Source organism: Coregonus clupeaformis, chromosome 18, assembly GCF_020615455.1.
Source record: "Coregonus clupeaformis isolate EN_2021a chromosome 18, ASM2061545v1, whole genome shotgun sequence".
Taxonomy (NCBI): domain Eukaryota; kingdom Metazoa; phylum Chordata; class Actinopteri; order Salmoniformes; family Salmonidae; genus Coregonus; species Coregonus clupeaformis.
Genome location: NC_059209.1, coordinates 13297041 through 13320754, shown reverse-complemented (window position 1 = coordinate 13320754; position 23714 = coordinate 13297041). Strand labels below are relative to the sequence as shown.

Here is a 23714-nt window from a genome sequence, read left to right as displayed (position 1 = left end):
AATGACAGACCTCTACGTGGTTTGTAAGTAGGAAAACCTGCAAAATCGGCCGTGTATCAAATACTTGTTCTCCCCACTGTACATAAGTATTCAAACCCTTTGCTATGAGACTCGAAATTGATCTCCGGTGCATCCTGTTTCCATTGATCATCCTTGAGATGTTTCTACAACTTGATTGGAGTCCAACTGTGGTAAATTCAATTGATTGGACATGATTTGGAAAGGCACACACCTGTCTATATAAAAACCAATTCATGAGGTCGAAGGAATTGTCCGTAGAGCTCCAAAACAGGATCTTGTCGAGGCACAGATCTGGGGATGGGTACCAAAACATTTCTGCACTATTGAAAGTCCCCAAGAACACACTGGCCTCCATCATTCTTAAATGGAAGAAGTTTCGAACCACCAAGACTCTTCCTAGAGCTGGCCGCCCGGCCAAACTGAGCAATCATGGGAGAAGGGCCTTGGTCAGGGAGGTGACCAAGAACCCGATGGTCACTCTGACAGAGCTCCAAAGTTCCTCTGTGGAGATGGGAGAACCTTCCAGAAGGACAACCATCTCTGCAGCACTCCACCAATCAGGCCTTTATGGTAGAGTGGCCAGACAGAAGCCACTCCTCAGTAAAAGGAACATGACAGCCCGCTTGGAGTTTGCCAAAAGGCACCTAAAGGACTCTCAGACCATGAGAAACAAGATTCTCTGGTCTGATGAAACCAAGATTGAACTCTTTGATGTGAATGCCAACCGTCACGTCTGGAGGAAACTAGGCACAATCCCTACAGTGAAGCATGGTGGTGGCAGCATCATGCTGTGGGGAGGTTTTTCAGTGGCAGGGACTGGGAGACTAGTCAGGATCAAGGGAAAGATGAACGGAGCAAAGTACAGAGTTCCTTGATGAAAACCTTCTCCAGAGCACTCAGGACCTCCGACTGGGGCGAAGGCTCACCTTCCAACAGGACAACGACCCTAAGCACACAGCCACGACAACGCAGGAGTGGCTTCAGGACAAGTCTCTGAATATCCTTGAGTGGCCCAGCTAGAGCCCGGACTTGAACCCGATCTAACATCACTGGAGAGACCTGAAAATAGCTGTGCAGCGGCGCTCCCCATCCACCCTGACAGAGCTTGAGAGGATCTGCAGAGAAGAATGACGACTCGAGGCTGTAATCGCTGCCAAAGGTGCTTCAACAAAGTACTGAGTAAAGGGTCTCAATAGTTATGTAAAAGTTATATTTCAGTTTGTTTGTAATACATTTGCAAAAATGTATAAAAACCAGTTTTTGCCATTATGGGGTATTGTGTGTAGAGGGGGGGGGGGGACATTTTCATACATTTTAGAATAAGGCTGTAATATAATAAAATGTGGAAAAAGTCCAGGGGTCTGAATACTGTCCGAATGCACTGTATAGTGTATCTATACTTGTAGTAATCATGACCAAATTACCAACTGCTCACGAAGGGCACGTGCCCCCGTTTATTTTGTTACTCACTCAGATATCTTATTGACATGGCATAAGTCATGGCAAAATGTGTGGAATTGCAGGAAATTAATTATCTTTAAAAAAAAATGTTTTAGTCATTTCGCAAACGCTCCAGAGCTACTTACAGTGCGTTCATCTTAAGATAGCTAGTTGGGACAACCATATATCACAGGCATAGAAAATACATGTTTCCTCAGTGAAGTAGCTATCAGTAGAGTCAGCGCTAGAAAGGGGGGGGGCAAGTGCTGGTTCATTATTATTTTTATTTTTATTTTGGGGGGGGGGGTTCGAGGTGAGGTGGAGGATAATTTAAGGTACTGTTTGAAAAGATAGGGAAGATTTTTGCAAGATGGGCAGGGACTCTGCTGTCCTAGCTTCAGGGGGAAGCTGGTTCCACCTTTGGGTTGCCAGGACAGAGAAGAGCTTGGACTGGGCTGAGCGGGAGCTGCGCTCTCGTAGGGGTGGGAGGGCCAAGAGTACTGAGGTGGCAGAACGGAGTGCTCGTGTTGGGGTGTAGGGTTTGAGCATAGCCTGAAGGTAGGGGCTGTTCCTCTTGCATTTCTGTAGGTAAGCACCATGGTCTTGTAGTGGATGCAAGCTTTGACTGGAAGCCAGTGGAGTGTGCAGAAGAGCGGGGTGACATGAGAGAACGTGGGAAGGTTGAAAACCAGGCAGCTGCAGTGTTCTGGATAAGTTGCAGGGGTTTGATGGCACAAGCGGGGAGCCCAGCCAACAGTGAGTTGCAGGAGTCCAGACAGGAGAGGACACGTGTCTGGATTAGGACCTGCGCCGCTTCCTGTTAGAGGTACTGTCGAACTCTACAGATGTAGTAGAGCATGAAGCTGCAGGAGCGAGTCACTGCTTTGATATTTGCAGAGAACGACAGGGTGTTGTCCAGGGTCAAGCCAAGGTTCTTTGCACTCTGGGAGGGCAACATTGTGTTCTCAACTATGATGGAGAGGTCTTTGAGCGGGCAGGCCTTCCCCGGGAGGAAGAGCAGCTCCGTCTTGTTGAGCTTGAAGTGGTGGGCCGATATCCAAGTTGAGATATCTGCCAGGCATGCAGAGATTGGTGTCAGAAAGTGGGAAGGAGAAGTTGAGTGTCATAACAATGACAGGAGAGACCATGTAAGGATATGACGGAGCCAAGTGACTTGGTGTATAGAGAGAAGAGGAGAGGGCCTAGAACTGAGCCCTGGGGGACACCAGTAGTCAGAGTATGTGGTGCAGACACAGATCCTCTCCACGTCACCTGGTAGGAGCGGCCTGCCAGGTAGTATACAATCCAAGAGTGTGCAGAGCCTGAGACGCCCAGCCTTGAGAAGGTGGAGAGGAGGGTCTGATGGTTCACGGTGTCGAATGCAGCAGATAGATCTAGGAGGATGAGAACAGAGGAGAGAGAGTCAACTTTGGCAGGGCGGAGAGCCTACGTGACACAGATAAGAGCTGTCTTGGTTGAGTGACCCGTCTTGAAGCCTGACTGGTTAGGGTCAAGAACATCGTTCTGAGAGAGAAATCGAGAAATTTGATCAGAGACCGCACGCTCAAGTGTTTTGGAAAGGAAAGAAAGAAGGGATACAGGTCTATAGTTTTTGATGTCAGATGAGTCGAGTGTTGGTTTCTTGAGGAGGGGAGCGACTCGGGCCATTTTGAAGTCAGAGGGGACACAGCCAGTGGTCAAGCGTGAGTTGATGAGGGAAGTGAGGAATGGGAGGTCTCCAGAAATGGTCTGGAGGATGGGATGGGGTCGAGCAGGCAGGTTGTCGGGCGGACAGACCTCACTAGTCGCAGGATTTCATCTGGAGAGAGAGGGGAGAAAGAGGTCAAGGCGTATGGTAGTTCTGCGTGAATGAGACCAGTGGACTCAATAGGGAATGAGGAGCAGATGTCGTCAACCTTCTTTTCAAAGTGGTTGACAAAGTCGTCCGCAGAGGGGGAGGGGTTGGAGGATTAAGGAGGGAGGAGAAGGTGATGGTGTTTCCTAGGGTTAGAGGCAGAAGCTTGAAATTTAGAGTGGTAGAACGTGGCTTTAGCAGCGAATACAGAGGATGAGAAGGTAGAGAGGAGGGAGGGAAAGGATGATAGGTCCTCCGGAAATTTTGTTTTCCTCCATTTTCGCTCAGCTGCCCGCAGCCCTGTTCTGTAAGCTCGCAATGCGTCACTAAGCCACGGAGCAGGAGGGGAGGGCCGAGCCGGCCGGGAGGAAAGGGGACAGTGCGAGTCATAGGATGCGGAAAGGGAGGAGAGTAGGGTCGAAGAGGCAGAATCAGGAGACAGGAGGGAGAAGGATTTAGCAGAAGGGAGAGATGATAGGATGATGATAGAGAGAGAGAGAAGATTGCGATGGCGCATGACGAGGCCTGTGGCGGTCATTACATTTTGTCAGCCGGTGATTGTCAAGCAAATAACTGCCGGTCTCACTGTAATTGACCGTTAATTAACATAAACACATTTAGCATCTCCTGGCTTCCACACATAGCCTACAAGCCACTGATGCAGACCTTTGGAACATCTACAGTTTAGAAAGTCAAATAAATCCATTTAATATAGCCTACACAGACTACATTTTCTTTAGACCTTTTTCAGAAGAACAGAATAGCATACTCTGAGTTGTGCTTATGTTAGGCCCTGATCTGGCTATGCCATATGGCTCTGGGCTACACTAGTTCATTTAGCAGACAAGATTTGCTTAGAATTAGGTGGCATTATTTTATATTATTTTATAGTATGAAGAATATAATTCTCTAAACGATTTGAGGGAGTGAGCATATGCGGCTATTCTGTGTTGAGTGGTTAACAAATAAACAGGTCCTCCTATTTGCTTAATTAGTTATTTATGCAACTTAAGTTGTGATACAAACGTTGGGCTATGTTTTGATTTTTAATATATTCTAAGGCTGCATGACTCTAATGATGATTTGAAAAAAGTCGCATGAGAGGCATGAACTCCGATTCGTTTTTTGCGCAGGCTGCACACACTTCATCAGTCTCTCATTCACAATTTGACATGAATTTCCTGGCGGCATCCCCTTTGTGTGGCCGTAATGCCCCCTAAAAAAATCCATGCCTTTTGCGGCCAGTGGCCGTTGTGCCCTTGGGCTGAATATAGTAATTATTATTCCTTTCTCCCGGCTGCGTGTCCCCGAAACACCTCTAACTCACATGGCTCTCTCAGATATCTCAATTCTTATTAGCCAATGCCCGTCACGTGATCGGGTCCTTCTCACAGGCTAAAAGTGAAGACAGACACATCGGGGACGCAACTTATCTAATTCCGAAGCGCATATTGAATATGTTGGAAGAACTGTCCACATTTACTTTTCGTCAGCCAACAAGATGAGTAGGCCTAACAAACAGCAAAAGCACTAGCCTATGTCAATCTACTATACCCCGTATTACAAAAGTTGACCTATTCTGTGCGAGAGAGAAATATTCCAGGCATAGTCTGGTACAGTTGTGGGATGTGATAGATCCCAAATTAGTACAACCACTAGCATCAAAAAACCTTTTAAAAGCATTGAGGCTGATGCAACAGATCAGAACGTTTAGCTTAAAATGTTGATAAACTATTAGGCTATTTCTTCAAATTATATGCGCAGCAATGCGCACACGGCCATAGGCTATAAGCGCGAATGTTCCAAAATGCAAACAATTAGCGGGAAAACACCTTGTAATGCATGTAATGCTTTTATTATAAAGGTGCATTTTTATGGTAAATTATCTTCCCCAAACTTGAAACCCACACGCTGCGTATGTATTCCAGTTAGGCTCTACACCCGTTGTAAAGTGGATTAATGTAATTAATTTTAAGAATTTATTTGGCCACTTTAGTTGTGATACAAACCTATAGGCCAGGTTACATATACTAAATAATATATGTGTGAAATTTGTTTTGACTTAGAATGGACCACTATCATGCAACTGTATTGAAACAGGGACAGGGTACAAAAAAAAACGTAATCTATGCACTTAAATAGCGAATGGAGGATGCTTTTCCCATGGTTCATTTTCATGCCAGCCAGGTAGGCTATATATTCCTGTTGTAAAGAGAAGCAATTGCTTAATATTAGGAAAGTTGAGAAATAAATATAGTAGGTCTAGCCTATAGAAAGCTGATGGCATCCTCTTTTAAATAGAGGCCATCACTCTGTTTGTCGTGCAATTGCATAGCCTATAGAAATTTTGCACAACATCAGCTCATGGGCTGTCATGAGGTGTTTGATTAGATTTTTGATGGCATTTGCATTGATGTCAGAGGGATTAGAGGGACAATAGAGTGCTGACTACCAGGCAGTTAGCAAGTTTGGTAGGCTACTAATGACCATCAGCAGCATCAGAGCTTAGAGAAACCTAATGAATCATTAATTGACTAAACGGTCACGTGGAATTTGACTTTCCTCATGACTCGTGACTGCCGGTGTGGCGGTAATACGGTAACCGTAACAGCCCTACGCATGACCATCTGGGTAGGGGCTGAATGGTTAGGGTTGGAGGAAAGGTAGACATAAAAGGAAAAGCCATTGTCAGGAAATGAGCTTATCAAGGTGTCAAGCTCATTGAGGAACTCTTCGAGGGCACCTGGTGGGCGATCGATGACAATGTTAAGCTTGAGCGGACAAGTGACAGTGACCGCATGGAATTCAAATGAGGAGATGGACAGGTGAGAGAGGGAGAAAAGAGAAAATCTCCAGGAGAAATTAGTAGACCTGTGCCACCACCGCAACGACCAGATTTCTCAATGAGAGAAAACGTAGTCAGATGAAGAAAGAGCAGCTGGAGTAGCAGTGTTCTCTAGGGTGATCCATGTCTCCGTCAGGGCCAAAAAGTCAAGGGACTGAAGGGCAGCATAGGCTGAGATGAACTCAGCGTTCTTGACCGCATGAGTTGTGTGCGCAGTGTACACTATTAGAAGGGTTGCAGCCAAGGGGTGGGGAGCGTCTGTAAAGCCTACAGGGAGAGGAGCAGCCAAGGGGTGGGGAGCGTCTGTTAAGCCTACAGGGAGAGGAGCAGCCAAGGGGTGGGGAGCGTCTGTAAAGCCTACAGGGAGAGGAGCAGCCAAGGGGTGGGGAGCGTCTGTAAAGCCTACAGGGAGAGGAGCGAACTGGGATGGAAAACACACACATAGTTGCCAAAGCTACAAAAACAGCAAAGATGAGATCTGAAAATAACTAGGTAAGATACTCAAGTGAGAGAGTGGTGTGGAGCCTTCCTCAAATAACTTGGCAGATCAGTCTTTCTTTCGGTGACGGTCTGAGTTTTGCGACGCGACCGCCACTTACAGCTGCCGCTGAGAAACCAGGCGAGACTGAATTACTAACACTAATTGCTGATTGCCTAGGAGAGATGAAACCACTCCCCCTCCAATACAGCCACTGATTACCAAAACAAGTCACAAATTGCCCCTTAATCCTGGTTGATGTGTCAACAACTGTCTGCAAATTGTGAGCAGTCAGCAGTTCATACACCAAGTAGGCCACAGGGAAGACAGGCAGCACTTAAAGTAGATGGCCCTAGCTAGCAAAAAGACAGTACTAGACCACAACAGATAAAGACAAAAACAAGTATACGTATCACTCCTGGAGTTATCAGGAGTCCTCTAGTTATACAATTTTAAAATTATTTCAGCCCCATGGCAAAATGTGTATAATTGCAGGAAATTAACTTCAAAAAGTATGTTTTATTCTCTCCGCTGTCAAGAGGGAGGCCACTAAAATGTTTTGCCCGCGAGGCAAAACATTGTAAATAAGGATGAGCCAGCATTTATTTTGTGTACCCCTAAAGTAGCTGACACAGATTTAAGATTTAACTGTTGCTGGAGGCAGGGTTCGCACAAGGTGCTTGAGGTGCTTAAAGTACTTGAATTTGGCACTCTGAAATTCAAGTACTGGAATACCTTGAAAATCAGACACTTTCTCAAGTTGGTACTTGAAAAGTACTTGAATTACAATGAGAGGAGAACAGAAAATGATCAAATATGTTAATATAAAAAAGATTAGAAACCTTTATTGGTCTTGTGAATTAATTTCCAGGCAGACTACTGAGTTTTATTTCCTCACGTGTTTCGCACTCTGGTTGCCAGGCAAGCTCGCTCATTTCACCCACACTGCCACTTACCCAGGCAGGTACAGAACTGACTGATTAGGCGCTGCCAAACGTCACATCGATAGCTAAAATGCCGGGCAAATGTAGATTCAAACCTGCCTGGCAGGATTTTGATGTTTATATATGGTTTTGCCAGACCAATCCAGGGATGTAGTAGAGGGTAAACTCAGTTTACGCTCCTTTTTATTTGTGAAATAGCGTTTACTCACCTTTTCTATTTGGTTAATTATCGTTGACCCACTTATTATTGCGTTCCCAGCTTTGATCAACGCTTAGAAAGCTTCTTGATCCGAGTTCTAATCGCACCTACCTCTATGAATGAGTGCAATCATGAATGATTCATGTATGCTCATTATGTTCGCCTGCTCCCACGGATTTGCTGCCTTAGCAGCGCATTCACTCACCACTCTGACGAATGGGAAACTCCGCCCATGACATCTACCTCAGCAAGTGGCAGAGAGATGTCGCTGACAGTGGGATTTTTTTTTTTTTTTACATCCCTCGACTCGTGCCAACACACATCCCCCAAACAAAAACCCCGACTCTCGGAGAATGAGTGTACAACTGGTAAATATACAGTGGGGGAAAAAAAGTATTTAGTCAGCCACCAATTGTGCAAGTACTCCCACTTAAAAAGATGAGAGAGGCCTGTAATTTTCATCATAGGTACACGTCAACTATAACAGACAAATTGAGGAAAAAAAATCCAGATTTTTTATGAATTTATTTGCAAATTATGGTGGAAAATAAGTATTTGGTCAATAACAAAAGTTTCTCAATACTTTGTTATATACCCTTTGTTGGCAATTTTTTATTTTTTTATTTCACCTTTATTTAACCAGGTAAGCCAGTTGAGAACAGGTTCTCATTTACAACTGCGACCTGGCCAAGATAAAGCAAAGTAGTGCAATAAAAACAACACAGAGTTACATATGGGGTAAAAAAAAAACATAAAGTCAGAAATACAACAGAAAATATATATACAGTGTGTGCAAATGTAGCAAGTTATGGAGGTAAGGCAATAAATAGGCTATAGTGCAGAATAATTACAATAGTATTAACACTGGAATGCTAGATGTGCAAGAGATGATGTGCAAATAGAGATACTGGGGTGCAAAAGAGCAAAATAAATAACAATATAGGGATGAGGTAGTTGGGTGGGCTAATTTCAGATGGGCTGTGTACAGGTGCAGTGATCGGTAAGGTGCTCTGACAACTGATGCTTAAAGTTATTGAGGGAGATAAGAGTCTCCAGCTTCAGAGATTTTTGCAATTCGTTCCAGTCATTGGCAGCAGAGAACTGGAAGGAATGGCGGCCAAAGGAGGTGTTGGCTTTGGGAATGACCAGTGAGATATACCTGCTGGAGCGCAGACTACGGGTGGGTGCTGCTATGGTGACCAATGAGCTAAGATAAGGCGGGGATTTGCCTAGCAGTGATTTATAGATGGCCTGGAGCCAGTGGGTTTGACGACGAACATGTAGTGAGGACCAGCCAACAAGAGCGTACAGGTCACAGTGGTGGGTAGTGTATGGGGCTTTGGAGACAAAACGGATGGCACTGTGATAGACTACATCCAATTTGCTGAGTAGAGTGTTGGAGGCTATTTTGTAAATGACATCGCCGAAGTCAAGGATCGGTAGGATAGTCAGTTTTACGAGGGCATGTTTGGCAGCATGAGTGAAGGAGGCTTTGTTGCGAAATAGGAAGCCGATTCTAGATTTAACTTTGGATTGGAGATTCTTTATGTGAGTCTGGAAGTTGAGTTTACAGTCTAACCAGACACCTAGATATTTGTAGTTGTCCACATACTCTAGGTCAGACCCGTCGAGAGTGGTGATTCTAGTCGGGTGGGCGGGTGCTAGCAGCGTTCGATTGAAAAGCATGCATTTAGTTTTACTAGTGTTTAAGAGCAGTTGAAGGCTACTGAAGGATTGTTGTATGGCATTGAAGCTCGTTTGGAGGTTTGTTAACACAGTGTCCAATGAAGGGCCAGATGTATACAAAATGGCCGGCATTTTGACACAGGTCAAATGTTTTCTGTAAGTCTTCACAAGGTTTTCACACACTGTTGCTGGTATTTTGGCCCATTCCTCCATGCAGATCTCCTCTAGAGCAGTGATGTTTTGGGGCTGTCGCTGGGCAACACGGACTTTCAACTCCCTCCAAAGATTTTCTATGGGGTTGAGATCTGGATACTGGCTAGGCCACTCCAGGACCTTGAAATGCTTCTTACGAAGCCACTCCTTCGTTGCCCGGGCGGTGTGTTTGGGATCATTGTCATGCTGAAAGACCCAGCCACGTTTCATCTTCAATGCCCTTGCTGATGGAAGGAGGTTTTCACTCAAAATCTCACGATACATGGCCCCATTCATTCTTTCCTTTACACGGATCAGTCGTCCTGGTCCCTTTGCAGAAAAACAGCCCCAAAGCATGATGTTTCCACCCCCATGCTTCACAGTAGGTATGGTGTTCTTTGGCTGCAACTCAGCATTCTTTGTCCTCCAAACACGACGAGTTGAGTTTTTACCAAAAAGTTATATTTTGGTTTCATCTGACATTCTCCCAATCATTTTACATTTACATTTTAATCATTTAGCAGACGCTCTTATCCAGAGCGACTTACAGTTAGTGAATACATATTTTCTTTATACTGGCCCCCCGTGGGAATTGAACCCACAACCCTGGCGTTGCAAACGCCATGCTCTATCAACTGAGCTACATCCCTGCCGGCCATTCCCTCCCCTACCCTGGACGACGCTGGGCCAATTGTGCACCGCCCATGAGTCTCCCGGTCATGGCCGGCTGCGACAGAGCCTGGATTCGAACCAGGATCTCTAGTGGCACAGTTAGCACTGCGATGCAGTGCCTTAGACCACTGCGCCACTCAGGAGTCAATCCTCTTCTGGATCATCCAAATGCACTCTAGCAAACTTCAGACGGGCCTGGACATGTACTGGCTTAAGTAGGGAGACACGTCTAGCACTGCAGGATTTGAGTCCCTGGCGGCGTAGTGTGTTACTGATGGTAGGCTTTGTTACTTTGGTCCCAGCTCTCTGCAGGTCATTCACTAGGTCCCCCGTGTGGTTCTGGGATTTTTGCTCACCGTTCTTGTGATCATTTTGACCCCACGGGGTGAGATCTTGCGTGGAGCCCCAGATCGAGGAATATTATCAGTGGTCTTGTATGTCTTCCATTTCCTAATAATTGCTCCCACAGTTGATTTCTTCAAACCAAGCTGCTTACCTATTGCAGATTCAGTCTTCCCAGCCTGGTGCAGGTCTACAATTTTGTTTCTGGTGTCCTTTGACAGCTCTTTGGTCTTGGCCATAGTGGAGTTTGGAGTGTGACTGTTTGAGGTTGTGGACAGGTGTCTTTTATACTGATAACAAGTTCAAACAGGTGCCATTAATACAGGTAACGAGTGGAGGACAGAGGAGCCTCTTAAAGAAGAAGTTACAGGTCTGTGAGAGCCAGAAATCTTGCTTGTTTGTAGGTGACCAAATACATATTTTCCACCATCATTTGCAAATAAATTCATTAAAAATCCTACAATGTGATTTTCTGGAAAAAATAATCTAAATTTGTCTGTCATAGTTGACGTGTACCTATGATGAAAATTACAGGCCTCTCTCATCTTTTTAAGTGGGAGAACTTGCACAATTGGTGGCTAACTAAATACTTTTTTTCCCCCACTGTATTTGTTACACTGAATGTTATCAGATCTTCAACCAAAACCTAATATTAGATAAAGGGAACATGAGTGAACAACAACATTTGTATACTTATTTCATTGATTTACTTAGCAAAGTTATGCAACACCCAATGCCCCTGTGTGAAAAAGTAATTACCCCATTACACTCAATAACTGGTTGCACCACCTTTAGCTGCAATGACTGCAACCAAACGCTTTCTTGTAGTTGTTGATCAGTCTCACATCGCTGTGGAGAAATTTTGGCACACTCTTCCATGCAGAACTGCTTTAAGTCAGAAACATTTGTGGGTTTTCGAGCATGAACTGCTTGTTTCAGGTCTGCTTCAACACGTGTCAAACCCATTCCATGGAGGGCAGAGTTTCTGCGGGTTTTCGCTCCTCCCTTGTACTTGATTGATGAATTAAGGTCAATAATTAGTAAGGAACTCCCCTCACCTGGTTGTATAGATCTTCATTTAAAGGAAAAACCAAAAACCCACAGACACTCTGCCCTCCGTGGAATGAGTTTGACACCCCTGTGCTACATCATCTCCATTGGGTTTAGTTCTGGACTTTGACTAGGCCATTCCAAAAGGGTATATTTGTTGCTTTTCAGCCATTCTGATGTAGAATTGCTTGTGTGTTTTGGATCATTGTCTTGCTGCATGACCCAGCTGCGGTTCAGCTTCAGCTCATGGACAAAGGAGCAAAGAAAAAAAGGGGACAAATACTTTTTCACAGCACTGTATGAATTTTCATATTTGTACTGTGTACTTGTGTGCTCAAAAGTGACTACACCTCTGCAATTTATAATTGTATTTTACCAGAATGGCAGTATAAGCATTACTAGGTATTGTTTATGGCCCTCTCATGATAAATAATTTTGGGTATGTCTATTTAGGTATGTCTATTTGGGTGGAAATCTACATTTTCACATTACATTTAACTGCTTTAAGGATGTTTTTATTAATATATTAACTCTCCACAGATTTTCCCTAATACGTTCCTTAAGGATGCCACTCCCCTTACTGAAAAAACAGGCTTCTGTCAAACATTTCTGTCAAAGCTTTGGTCAATTTGTCACAAATTTGCAGCAAGCTCATATTTTTTAACATGCTAATAATTTTTGGGGCAAACTGTTGTGGTAAATTTGCGGTAACTTCTGAACTTTTGGGAACAATTCTCTGAAACTCAGTATGAATATGCAAATTAGATCACATAACTTGAAATTAACTTATTTCTCAGAGAAAAAAACTAAACAACATGTCTTAACAGAAAAATAAACTTAAAATCATCAGCACGGTAATGAAGAAAATAGCAAAAACTTCACAACAATGCTTAAACCATGTTAGAGGATGACTTTTGAGGTCTGGGAAAAATCTAAGAAACATTGATTTTTGAGTGTAGTTGCCCTTGAGAGCATGCCCTGCACTGTTGTTTGGTTAGCGGGTTTTCTGTAGTTCAGTAAGTAGCGCACATGTGATGTGATTCAGCCGCCAAGGGAATGGGTGGAGTAAAAGGCCAGCAACACTCCGTATTATTCAGAGCCCCGTGAAATGACACCTATATATACATTCTACAGACCCTACTGAGTATTCCCTACAATACTCTTACAGTGGCACCCAGTATAGTTCTCACACCAAGCCAATATGTATTCCATATACAGTGATTCGCATTGGGGGGCATTTATTTGACCTTGGAACATGTCTTAAAACCCACATTTTATGCAAATGACACTTCAATATGAACAAAACAAATATGAATCATTGTTAATGTTTACACAGTTATTTTTCATACATCATGAATGGTTGACATTTTCCTACTGTAACGTGGGGGACTTTTATTTTAAACATTTCAGAAATTCCGTGACCCAGGAAGTACTTTTTTGTGTTGCTGACGAGACACTGATCATGTGATGAATTTGCAAATCAAATGCCCACTTGTGCTGCCAATGGACAGCGACAAACAAGTAAGTTAACCTTTATTTATTGTAATTTAAATGAGTTTGTAGTAGATAAGTGTTCAGTTAGATTACATTCTGTAGCTACCTCAATCGTTATTTCAACCAGCAGGCTCAGATAAATACAAATCACCCTAGATACAACCATGTCTCATAGTCACGTCATGAGATTTGTAAATGAAAGAGGAATATAATAATATGAATTGAATGGAGTTTCCCATCTTCCCATTTAGAGTTTCTGGTGCAGCACAGAAATGCCCTTATCCAGATGGTTTGACAAAGGCATTTTCTAACAGACCTGCTAACTTTCTTTGTTGTTACTTTAAGGTTGGAACCAACATGCAGTACCTCCAGCAGGAAAAGAGGCAATAACCATTCGTCCGCGAGCTCAGGAACAAGCTACATTATTCACAGCCCTATGTAATTTTCAATGGAATTGAATGTTGAATTTCTAATAATTAGTATTGCTTACATTTCAGAACATACATCACAGCACGTCAGAGAATTGTCCGCAATGTACAAGAATATATACTTTTTTTAAACAACACATTGAAACAAATCCCTATTTTCTAAGTATGTATTATTTCATAATAAGATTTCATAAAGTATGATTGATTTATATTATTTCATGAACCAAACAGTCCAAACATCAGAATAAAGCCTCAGCTGAACTTCATGTGCACACTCAGATTGCAATCTCATAAAAACAAAGCATGCGTGCGTGTGACAATGTGTTTCTGAAGTGGTTTTAACTCAGATCTGTCATCAGACAGTGCCAGTGCAAATCAATAGATATTCACATTCACTGACACACTTCAGCTATCTTAGGTGACAGCACATACAAATCACACTGCTTTGCCATACAATAATGGTCTACATTTGGGTCGTATCAAAACATTGTTACACAGAGAACAAGTGCAAAATATAACGTTTGAAGGTCACTCTACTAAGGACATGGACTAATGACTGTCATTACTTAAGTAATAACTATACTTAATTCAAAAAGCACTTTTCACAGTTCCCGAAATATAACATTTGTATTTAAAATAAATTGTTGTAATAGAATAAAAGTATAGCGGAATGCGCTTCAGCCCAGCTTGAACAACAAATGTCATTATATATTAATCATACAAATATACAAAGATGTATGTGCAACAGTAGTTGAACTAAAGGCAAACAAGCACATTCGCTACAGTAGGCAAAAAGCAGGCACAAAAACAAACAAAGTCAATTTAACAGGGCTATAAATAGTACCTTAAGAGCATATTAGCATTGTAATATGATGGGGAAGGGTAAAGGGGATGCCTAGTCAGTCGCAAAACTGAATGCATTCTACTGAAATGTGTCTACTGCATTTAACCCAACCCCTCTGAATCAGAGAAACACTCATGGCTTATCCATCCATTGATCTATTAATTCTAACTACATATAAGAGCAGATACTTATCCACCATTGTTCAGTGGTACCTGTGGTAAATTCAATTGACCAAGATGAAACTCCTTGGCCTGAATGCCAAGCGTCATGTCTGGAGGAAACCTGGCACCATCCCTACGGTGAAGCATGGTGGTGGCAGCATCATGCTGTGAGGATGTTTTTCAGCGGTAGGGACTGAGAGACTAGTCAGGAGAGGGAAAGGTGAATGGAGCAAAGTACAGAGAGATTCCTTGATGAAAACCTGCTCCAGACCGCTCAGGACCTCAGACTGGGACGAAGTTTCACCTTCCAACAGGACAACGATCCTAAGCACACAGCCAAGACAACGCAGGAGTGGCTTCAGGACAAGTCTCTGAATGTCCTTGATTTGCCCAGCCAGAGCCCGGACATGAACCCGATCTAACATCTCTGGAGAGTTTTTGATTTTTTGATTTGTCATTATAGGGTATTGTGTGTAGATTGATGAGGAAAAAACTATTTAATCAATTTTAGAATAAGGCTGTAACGTAACAAAATGTGGAAAAAGTCAAGGGGTCTGAATACTTTCCGAATGCACTGTAATAGGACTTGAAACACACATCCAGTGCCCCAAGCAATGTACCTTGCTCCAATGCCTCTTCACTAATGACTGTAAACACCTGTGAGCAGTCCCCAAGAGCCAACACAAATGGGTAGGTTCTGGTCACCTTCGCCTGGCGCAGGTACTCAACCATGTTGGTCCCAACCTGTTAGATATAAATCATTCGATTTTAGAATATGAGGACTTGTGCAAAGCATGGAGGCACACTGACAATGCCATCACACACACTTTATTTTGTATATTTTATAGCCATTTACATCAATATAAACACACAATCCCTGTTTGATGCCTACATCTTCCATTCATTTGGGGCTGAGGCTCATAGGTTCATTTACACAACAATGTATTGGAGTGTGCAGTTAACCAATTTTGGAATGCTGTTCCTTTCATTCAAGGTTTACAAATGTTATCTAATTTCCTCATCAATCTCCCTATGCCTATCCACTATTTAAACTTACAGGCTGCAAGTCAATGAAGGTATTTCTGGACTCTTCAAAGGTGGGTCAGAATGTCTTCCTGACAATCTTGTAGACTGGTGTTGGCAGGACCACTGGCAGAAGTCTTAAAGCGATGTTACTTATTAGTCAATAACTTGATTGTTTCAAGCAAAAAATAAATGAGCATCTGAGGCAGGGTCATTTCAAACTATACCTGCACTTCGAAGAGAAGATCTTGGGCCTGCTTTTCTCAGCTGGCAAAGCAAAAATGTTTGTCCTTGATGACCGCGATCGAGTTCTCAGTTTCCCCAAGCAGTCTGGGTTTAAAATTGAGAGGTCCTGGGCAATCTGTAGTAAAGCAGACAAACAATTGCTTTTCCATTGCAGTTAATAATTAGTCTGGCTAACACCTAACTCTCGAAGTCCTCCTGACCTCAGTCTGGAATGGCTCTTTGATGTTGCCGGCACAATGTGTCAATAATGAAGGGGGCTGTGCTTTTACTGGTTGGCTCTCCTCTGTGTTTTTCTCCCTCAAACACCCACAAACACAGCCACACTCAGCCCCTGAGTGCTGCCCCCTTCTATTACAATTGCTGGATTTTAAAATCCAAACAATTAAATGTTCTCAATCCCTGAGGAAAAAGAAAACATTTCAGAGAACCAATCAAACCCTGTCGCACAATTTATGAGCAAATATGGTATTATCAAACAGCCTCCTTTCCAGACCATTGTGGTCACAACTCTCCCTGCGCTGAGTCACATAGGTCGTGTCAGCCAGGCTATTTAATCACAGCAAACAGAATAAAATTAAAGTCTAATGTTTTCGTAAACAATTTAACCCACCATGCCTGGAGTATTCAGCAGACGCGGATACTCTTGGACTATCTCAGCTGTCTTGGCCCCATTCTGTCTGGTCAACTGAGCCCTCTGGATCGTGGTCTATTTTGTGTACTCCGCAACTTGGTTTGCCCGGCCAGATGTTGTTGTTCAGCCACTTGGTCATCTGGGCTGCCCTCTCACATTTGACTCTGTTGTGAATACAAAGTATTCAATGAATTATAAATTCTTTTAACAATCAATTTTCAAACTACACAAATCTTTCAACATGTACCTGGCAAGACCCGTGTCCCCCCCCCCCCCACTCTCAAAAAGGAATTTCTCAGGTTTACTTACCCTCAAACTTTGGAAGCAAAGAGGCCAGGTTCCACTCATTCAACCCATCCTTTACAAAGCTGTCCATTGGCCTTGACCTCTGCATTTAAGTACAGAAGTAAAGAAATGTTAGAAACATAGCTAGTTAGCTATACCTGCAGTCATTTGCTGTCACGAACTAGGATTCCTCCTGCGCCTCAACCTGTTCTTTTGGCCTGTTGTTTCCGAAGTGTTACTTTTTTAAAAGTGTTTGTGTCAACAACTGCTAGCTAGGTAGCTAGCTAGGTTGCAATGGAACCTGCTTCGCCTGGAATGCCTAACGAAAGTTTCCAGCGCTGTAGAAGCTGTGTTTATTACGCTCCTGTCCGGGACAATATTGACAATCCAGAGTTCCAATGCGGCAATTGTTTGCTAACGGAGGATTACGGGAACGAGGTGGCTATGCTTAGCAAGCAAATCTCAATTCTGCGCGAACTTATGGGGAAAATACAAACTGGAACTTTCTCGTTCTCAATTCCTATGGCAGGACGCCGCTCGGGCCTGATGGATGTTTCCCCGCCTTGTCATCTGTCCCTATCCGAATGGCCTGTGCTACCTGGAACTTTCCTGCCAAGGAAGTCGTCTCCATCTGCCTTTCCTCCTCCATCCTGTAGTGAAGTAGACAGAGAACAGCAAGAAGATTGTTCCAATCAGCGCTGGTCCCATGTCACAAGACGTGGAAACCGAAGGCAGCGGCATGCTGCTAAGCGGACGGGAGTAATGGCGAGAGGTTCAGAGCAGATTGACATAGGGAATAGATTCGATGCACTGGTGCCTGATCTACCTACGCCTTCATCGCTGGGATTGCCTGTGTCTGCGACGGCGGTGCTGACTCCAACTACGCGGCTCCTTTCCCTCTCTCTGGATCTGACGGGACACTGCCTGCTGTGGGAGGTCTGGACCTATCGCTGGGAGCAGCGGGTGTATGCTATCCTGCTCCTTGTGGGCCTGTGAAAGGTTCAACAAATTGTGTGAGGGGTAGGAATAGGTGGATTTCTCCATTCCCTTCTCCGGCCATTGTATTGGGCAGTTCAATGGTGAGAAATGTTTCATTCACTGGAGCAAAAACTTTGTGTTATCCAGGAGCATGAGTACAGGACATCAATAAGCTGCTCACAAACATTTTAAACCAGCATCAGGAAATTTAGTCTATCATAGTTCATTTGGGATTCAATGACATTATGAAGGGCAGCTCAGAACAGCTGAAGATGAATTTTAATGAACTGATTGGGTCACTGCTTGACACCAACAAACATCCTATGATTTCTGGCCCTCTGCCCTCCCTAAATCGTGGCACTGAATGGTACAGCAGACTTTTAGCCCTCCATAACTGGCTACGAGACTATTACAGCTCTGTGGGTGTGACATTTATTGACAATTTTGATACCTTTTGGAAACAAAGCTTGTATTATAGGTTGGGACCCACCCAAATCATTTGTGTTGCTGGATCCTTTCACAGCATTATGAGGCTTCGTTGAGACAATTACTTATCAATGACCCAAGCCCAGCTCATTTAATCCCTACCATTGTGTCACTGAGTTGTCATAATGCTTCAGCAAATGTACATTATCCTAGGGGCGTTGGAAGACACAATGTAAGTAACCTAATTGATGTCCCTCTTACTGCACCGAATGCCTCTACTGATCCCACAGCTATTGTATACAGCAATCATGTGCCTATGAACCAGGGTGATACTGTTAGCACTGAGGTGGTGTGCCCTAATAGGAAGTCCACTGTTTGCAGCTGACCCTGCACTAACATAAATAACATGAGCATGTCTACTTCTGCTAAGCTTCCCAGTAAAGCAATGAAAACAATCAAGCATCCCAGAAAAGTGCTAAAAATAGCTACGTTAACATATGTAGCTTAAAAAACAAGGCTCATGAAATCAATAATTTGCTAGTAACAGATGACATTCATATTCTGACAATCTCTGAAACTCACTTAGATAATACCTTTGATGATACAGTGGTAGGAATACATGGTTATAACATCTAGAGAAATACAGAAATGCCAAAGGTGGAGGAGTTGCCATTTATATTCAGAATGACATTCCTGTAAAGCTTAGAGAGGATCTCATGTTAAATACTGTTGAAGTAAAATGGCTACAGGGTCATCTGCTTCACCTAAAGCCCATTATGGTGGGAAGCTGCTATAGACCACAAAGTGCTAACAGTCAGTATCTGGGTAACTGTGTGAAATGCTTGATAATGTATGTGATATCAACAGAGAGGTCTATTTTCTGGGTGATTTAAATATTGACTGGCTTTCATCAGGCTGCCCACTCAAGAGAAAACTTCAAACTGTAACTAGTGTCTGCAAACTGGTTCCTTTGTCCATGAGCTGAAGCTGAACCGCAGCTGGGTCATGCAGCAAGACAATGATCCAAAACACACAAGCAATTCTACATCAGAATGGCTGAAAAGCAACAAATATACCCTTTTGGAATGGCCTAGTCAAAGTCCAGAACTAAACCCAATGGAGATGATGTAGCACAGGGGTGTCAAACTCATTCCACGGAGGGCAGAGTGTCTGTGGGTTTTTGGTTTTTCCTTTAAATGAAGATCTATACAACCAGGTGAGGGGAGTTCCTTACTAATTATTGACCTTAATTCATCAATCAAGTACAAGGGAGGAGCGAAAACCCGCAGAAACTCTGCCCTCCATGGAATGGGTTTGTCACGCTCCTGATGAGGTGGCGGATGGTCTCCTGAGGGATCTCCTCCCAGACCTGGACTAAAGCATCCGCCAACTCCTGGACAGTCTGTGGTGCAACGTGGCGTTGGTGGATGGAGCGAGACATGAAGTCCCAGATGTGCTCAATTGGATTCAGGTCTGGGGAACGGGCGGGACAGTCCATAGCATCAATGCCTTCCTCTTGCAGGAACTGCTGACACACTCCAGCCACATGAGGTCTAGCATTGTCTTGCATTAGGAGGAACCCAGGGCCAACCGCACCAGCATATGGTCTCACAAGGGGTCTGAGGATCTCATCTCGGTACCTAATGGCAGTCAGGCTACCTCTGGCGAGCACATGGAGGGCTGTGCGGCCCCCCAAAGAAATGCCACCCCACACCATGACTGACCCACCGCCAAACCGGTCATGCTGGAGGATGTTGCAGGCAGCAGAACGTTCTCCACGGCGTCTCCAGACTCTGTCACATGTGCTCAGTGTGAACCTGCTTTCATCTGTGAAGAGCACAGGGCGCCAGTGGTGAATTTGCCAATCTTGGTGTTCTCTGGCAAATGCCAAACGTCCTGCACGGTGTTGGGCTGTAAGCACAACCCCCACCTGTGGACGTCGGGCCCTCAAACCACCCTCATGGAGTCTGTTTCTGACCGTTTGAGCAGACATGCACATTTGTGGCCTGCTGGAGGTCATTTTGCAGGGCTCTGGCAGTCACTACTCCTCCTGCTCCTCCTTGCAGCATTAGGAAAGATGTGATCAATACATGTTGATGATTTAATTCCTGTGCTGCAAAGGGACCAGGACGACTGCACCGTATTGAGGGGAGGATGGATGGGGCCATGTATCGCGAGATCTTTGCCAACAACCTCCTTCCCTCAGTAAAAGCATTGAAGATGGGTCGTGGCTGGGTCTTCCAGCATGACAACGACCCGAAACACACAGCCAGGGCAACTAAGGAGTGGCTCCGTAAGAAGCATCTCAAGGTCCTGGAGTGGCCTAGCCAGTCTCCAGACCTGAACCCAATAGAAAATCTTTGGAGGGAGCTGAAAGTCCGTATTGCCCAGCGACAGCCCCGAAACCTGAAGGATCTGGAGAAGGTCTGAATGGAGGAGTGGGCCAAAATCCCTGCTGCAGTGTGTGCAAACCTGGTCAAGACCTACAGGAAACGTATGATCTCTGTAATTGCAAACAAAGGTTTCTGTACCAAATATTAAGTTCTGCTTTTCTGATGTATCAAATACTTATGTCATGCAATAAAATGCAAATTAATTACTTAAAAATCATACAATGTGATTTTCTGGATTTTTGTTTTAGATTCCGTCTCTCACAGTTGAAGTGTACCTATGATAAAAATTACAGACCTCTACATGCTTTGTAAGTAGGAAAACCTGCAAAATCGGCAGTGTATCAAATACTTGTTCTCCCCACTATATATGGGGGATTGGAAATGATGGAAGCTACAATCCATCTGCAATATTGAAGTTGATCTACCCTAACATTAGTTTACAAAATGATTGTTTACGAAGGTCTATATTTGGTCGACTTTACAATCTAGCAAGCTGGGATCTCATTGCTCAAATTGGTAATCCAATGTTTTGAAAACAGCTTGCTAGCCTCCTGTGTCATGAATGTCTGTGGAATGCCAGAGTCAAGCGCAGGACACAGAATGAAACGAAAATCTACTTTACTGAATAGTAAAGAAACAAGCAAAACCTCCAAACACAGGGAGGAGCAAACCCGCTCACAAACGACACTCGTAACAAGCAACAAACACGCACAACACACAGTGGGAGCGAACAGGTTAAATAGGGAAGGACATAATACCATATTGGGAAACAGGTGTGCAACACTAGACAACAACCAGGTGAACATAGAAACATAGATCGTCAGCAGCTAGTATTCCGGTGACGACGAACGCCGCAGCCTGCCCGAACCAGAAGGAAGGGCAGTCTCGGCAGAATCCGTGACATCCTGTCCAGTATAACAATGTAAATATCTAAATGGTTGTTATCCTAGATAATGTTATTTACCGTTTATTTTGTCATTAGCTACGTTTCCATCCAATTGGCGACAGATTTTCATGTGAATATTCTCAAATATTATTTAAAGCTGCAATATGTAACTTTTTGGGCGACCCGACCAAATTCAAATAGAAATATGAGTTATAGATCAGTCATTGAAAGCAAGTCTAAGAAGCGGTAGATCGATTCTATGTGCGCCATTTCTATGCTTCCCATTCTTAAGGTTAGTTTTTGCATCTTACTTTCAGTTTTGCACTCCAGCTTCAAACAGCTGAAAATACAATATTTTTGGTTATGGAAAATATATTTCACAGCGGTTCATATTCTCTACACTATATACTTGCTTATTTTGTCTCACGAACTGAAATTTTAGCAAGCAGGAAATGCCGAAGCGATTTCTGCATAGTGAATCTTTAATCTGAAGCCCAATAAACTGCACGGTTTCCCGAGTCGTAGTGAGAGGACTACACACCATATCATTGCGTGACTCCAAGTTTACTTCGATATGATGGTTATTATATCAATATTTGCGCATAAAGTAATTTCTACCATCATTTCTTTCATAATTAATTTTAGACACATAAGATCCCCACCATGTCGAACGAACAAATTCTGTCTGCATTTATAAAATTGTACCGAAACTACCTGATTCAATCACAGCTGTCGTGATTTTTTAAAATATACGGTATGACTTTACTCACATAAACTGTGCCTGGAAATGTGGTTACTGATAAGCTTGACATTTACCTGCTTATTCCCTGACGTTGTCCATGTTATTTTATAGATGTGTAAACATTTTACATTTTGTCATTTAGCAGACGCTCTTATCCAGAGCGACGTACATGAGCAATTAGGGTTAAGTGCCTTGCTCAAGGGCACAGACAGATTTTTCACCTAGTCGGCTCGGGATTAGAACCAGCGACCTTTCGGTTACTGGCACAACGCTCTTAACCACTAAGCTACCTTGGATCACCTACCTTGGACGATGCAAATAGTCCAGATAGCCATGATTAGCTGTTATGGCTTGGGGGTAGAAGCTGTTAAGAAGCCTTTTGGACCTAGACTTGGTGCTCCGGTACTGCTTGCCGTGTGATAGCAGAGAGAACAGTCTATGACTAGGGTGGCTGGAGTCTTTGACAATTTATAGGGCCTTCCTCTGACACCGCCTGGTATAGAGGTCCTGGATGCCAGGAAGCTTGGCCCCAGTGATGTACTGGACCACAACGCACTACCCTCTGTAGTGCCTTGTGGTCGGAGGCCGAGCAGTTGCCATACCAGGCGGTGATGCAACCAGTCAGGATGCTCTTGATGGTGCAGCTGTAGAACTTTTTAAGGATCTGAGGACCCATGCCAAATCTTTTCAGTCTCCTGAGGGGAAATAGGCTTTGTCGTGCCCTCTTCACGACTGTCTTGGTGTGTTTGGACCATGAGTTTGTTGTTCATGTGGACACCAAGGAACTTGAAGGTCTCAACCTGTTCCACTACAGCCCCGTCAATGAGAATGGGGGCGTGCTCAGTCCTCTCTTTTTCCCCCGTAGTCCGCAATCACCAGTCTTCTACAGTGCATTCGGAAAGTATTCTGACCCCTTAACCTTTTCCACATTTTGTTACGTTACAGCCTTATTCTAAAATTGATTAAATAGTTTTTTCCTCATCAATCTACGCACAATACCCCATAAAGACAAAGCAAAAACAGTTTTTTTTAAATGTAAAAATAGAAATATGAAATAAGTATTCAGACCCTTTACTCAGTACTTTGTTGAAGCACCTTTGGCAGCGATTACAGCCTGAAGTCTTCTTGGGAATGACGCTACAAGCTTGGCACAACTGTATTTGGGGAGTTTCTCCCATTGTTCTCTGCAGATCCTCTCAATCTCTGTCAGGTTGGATGTGGAGCGTCACCGCACAGCTATTTTCAGGTCTCTCCAGAGATCTGGTTGAAGTCCGGGCTCTGGCTGGGCCACTCAAGGACATTCAGAGAATTGCCCTGAAACCACTCCTGCATTGTCTTGGCTGTGTGCTTAGGGGCGTTGTCCTGTTGGAAGGTGAACCGTCACCCCAGTCTGAGGTCCTGAGCAGGTTTTCATCAAGGATCTCTCAGTACTTTGCTCCCTTCATCTTTCCCT

General features: G+C 43.8%; 1 long non-coding RNA gene across 3 annotated transcripts; it reads right to left on the bottom strand.

Moving 5' to 3' along the window:
- Positions 1 to 15169: 15169 nt before the first annotated feature.
- On the bottom strand, positions 15170 to 18145 carry LOC121587237. Of its 3 annotated transcripts, none has more exons than XR_006004019.1 (4): positions 16861 to 18145; positions 16531 to 16715; positions 15709 to 16035; positions 15170 to 15395 (listed from the first exon to the last, which is right to left on the bottom strand). It is a non-coding gene; the product is annotated as an uncharacterized LOC121587237 (long non-coding RNA). The 3 variants fall into 3 exon arrangements; XR_006004018.1 differs by having other exon boundaries at positions 15170 to 15811; positions 15902 to 16035; XR_006004017.1 differs by having other exon boundaries at positions 15170 to 16035.
- Between the last annotated feature and the right edge of the window lie 5569 nt (positions 18146 to 23714).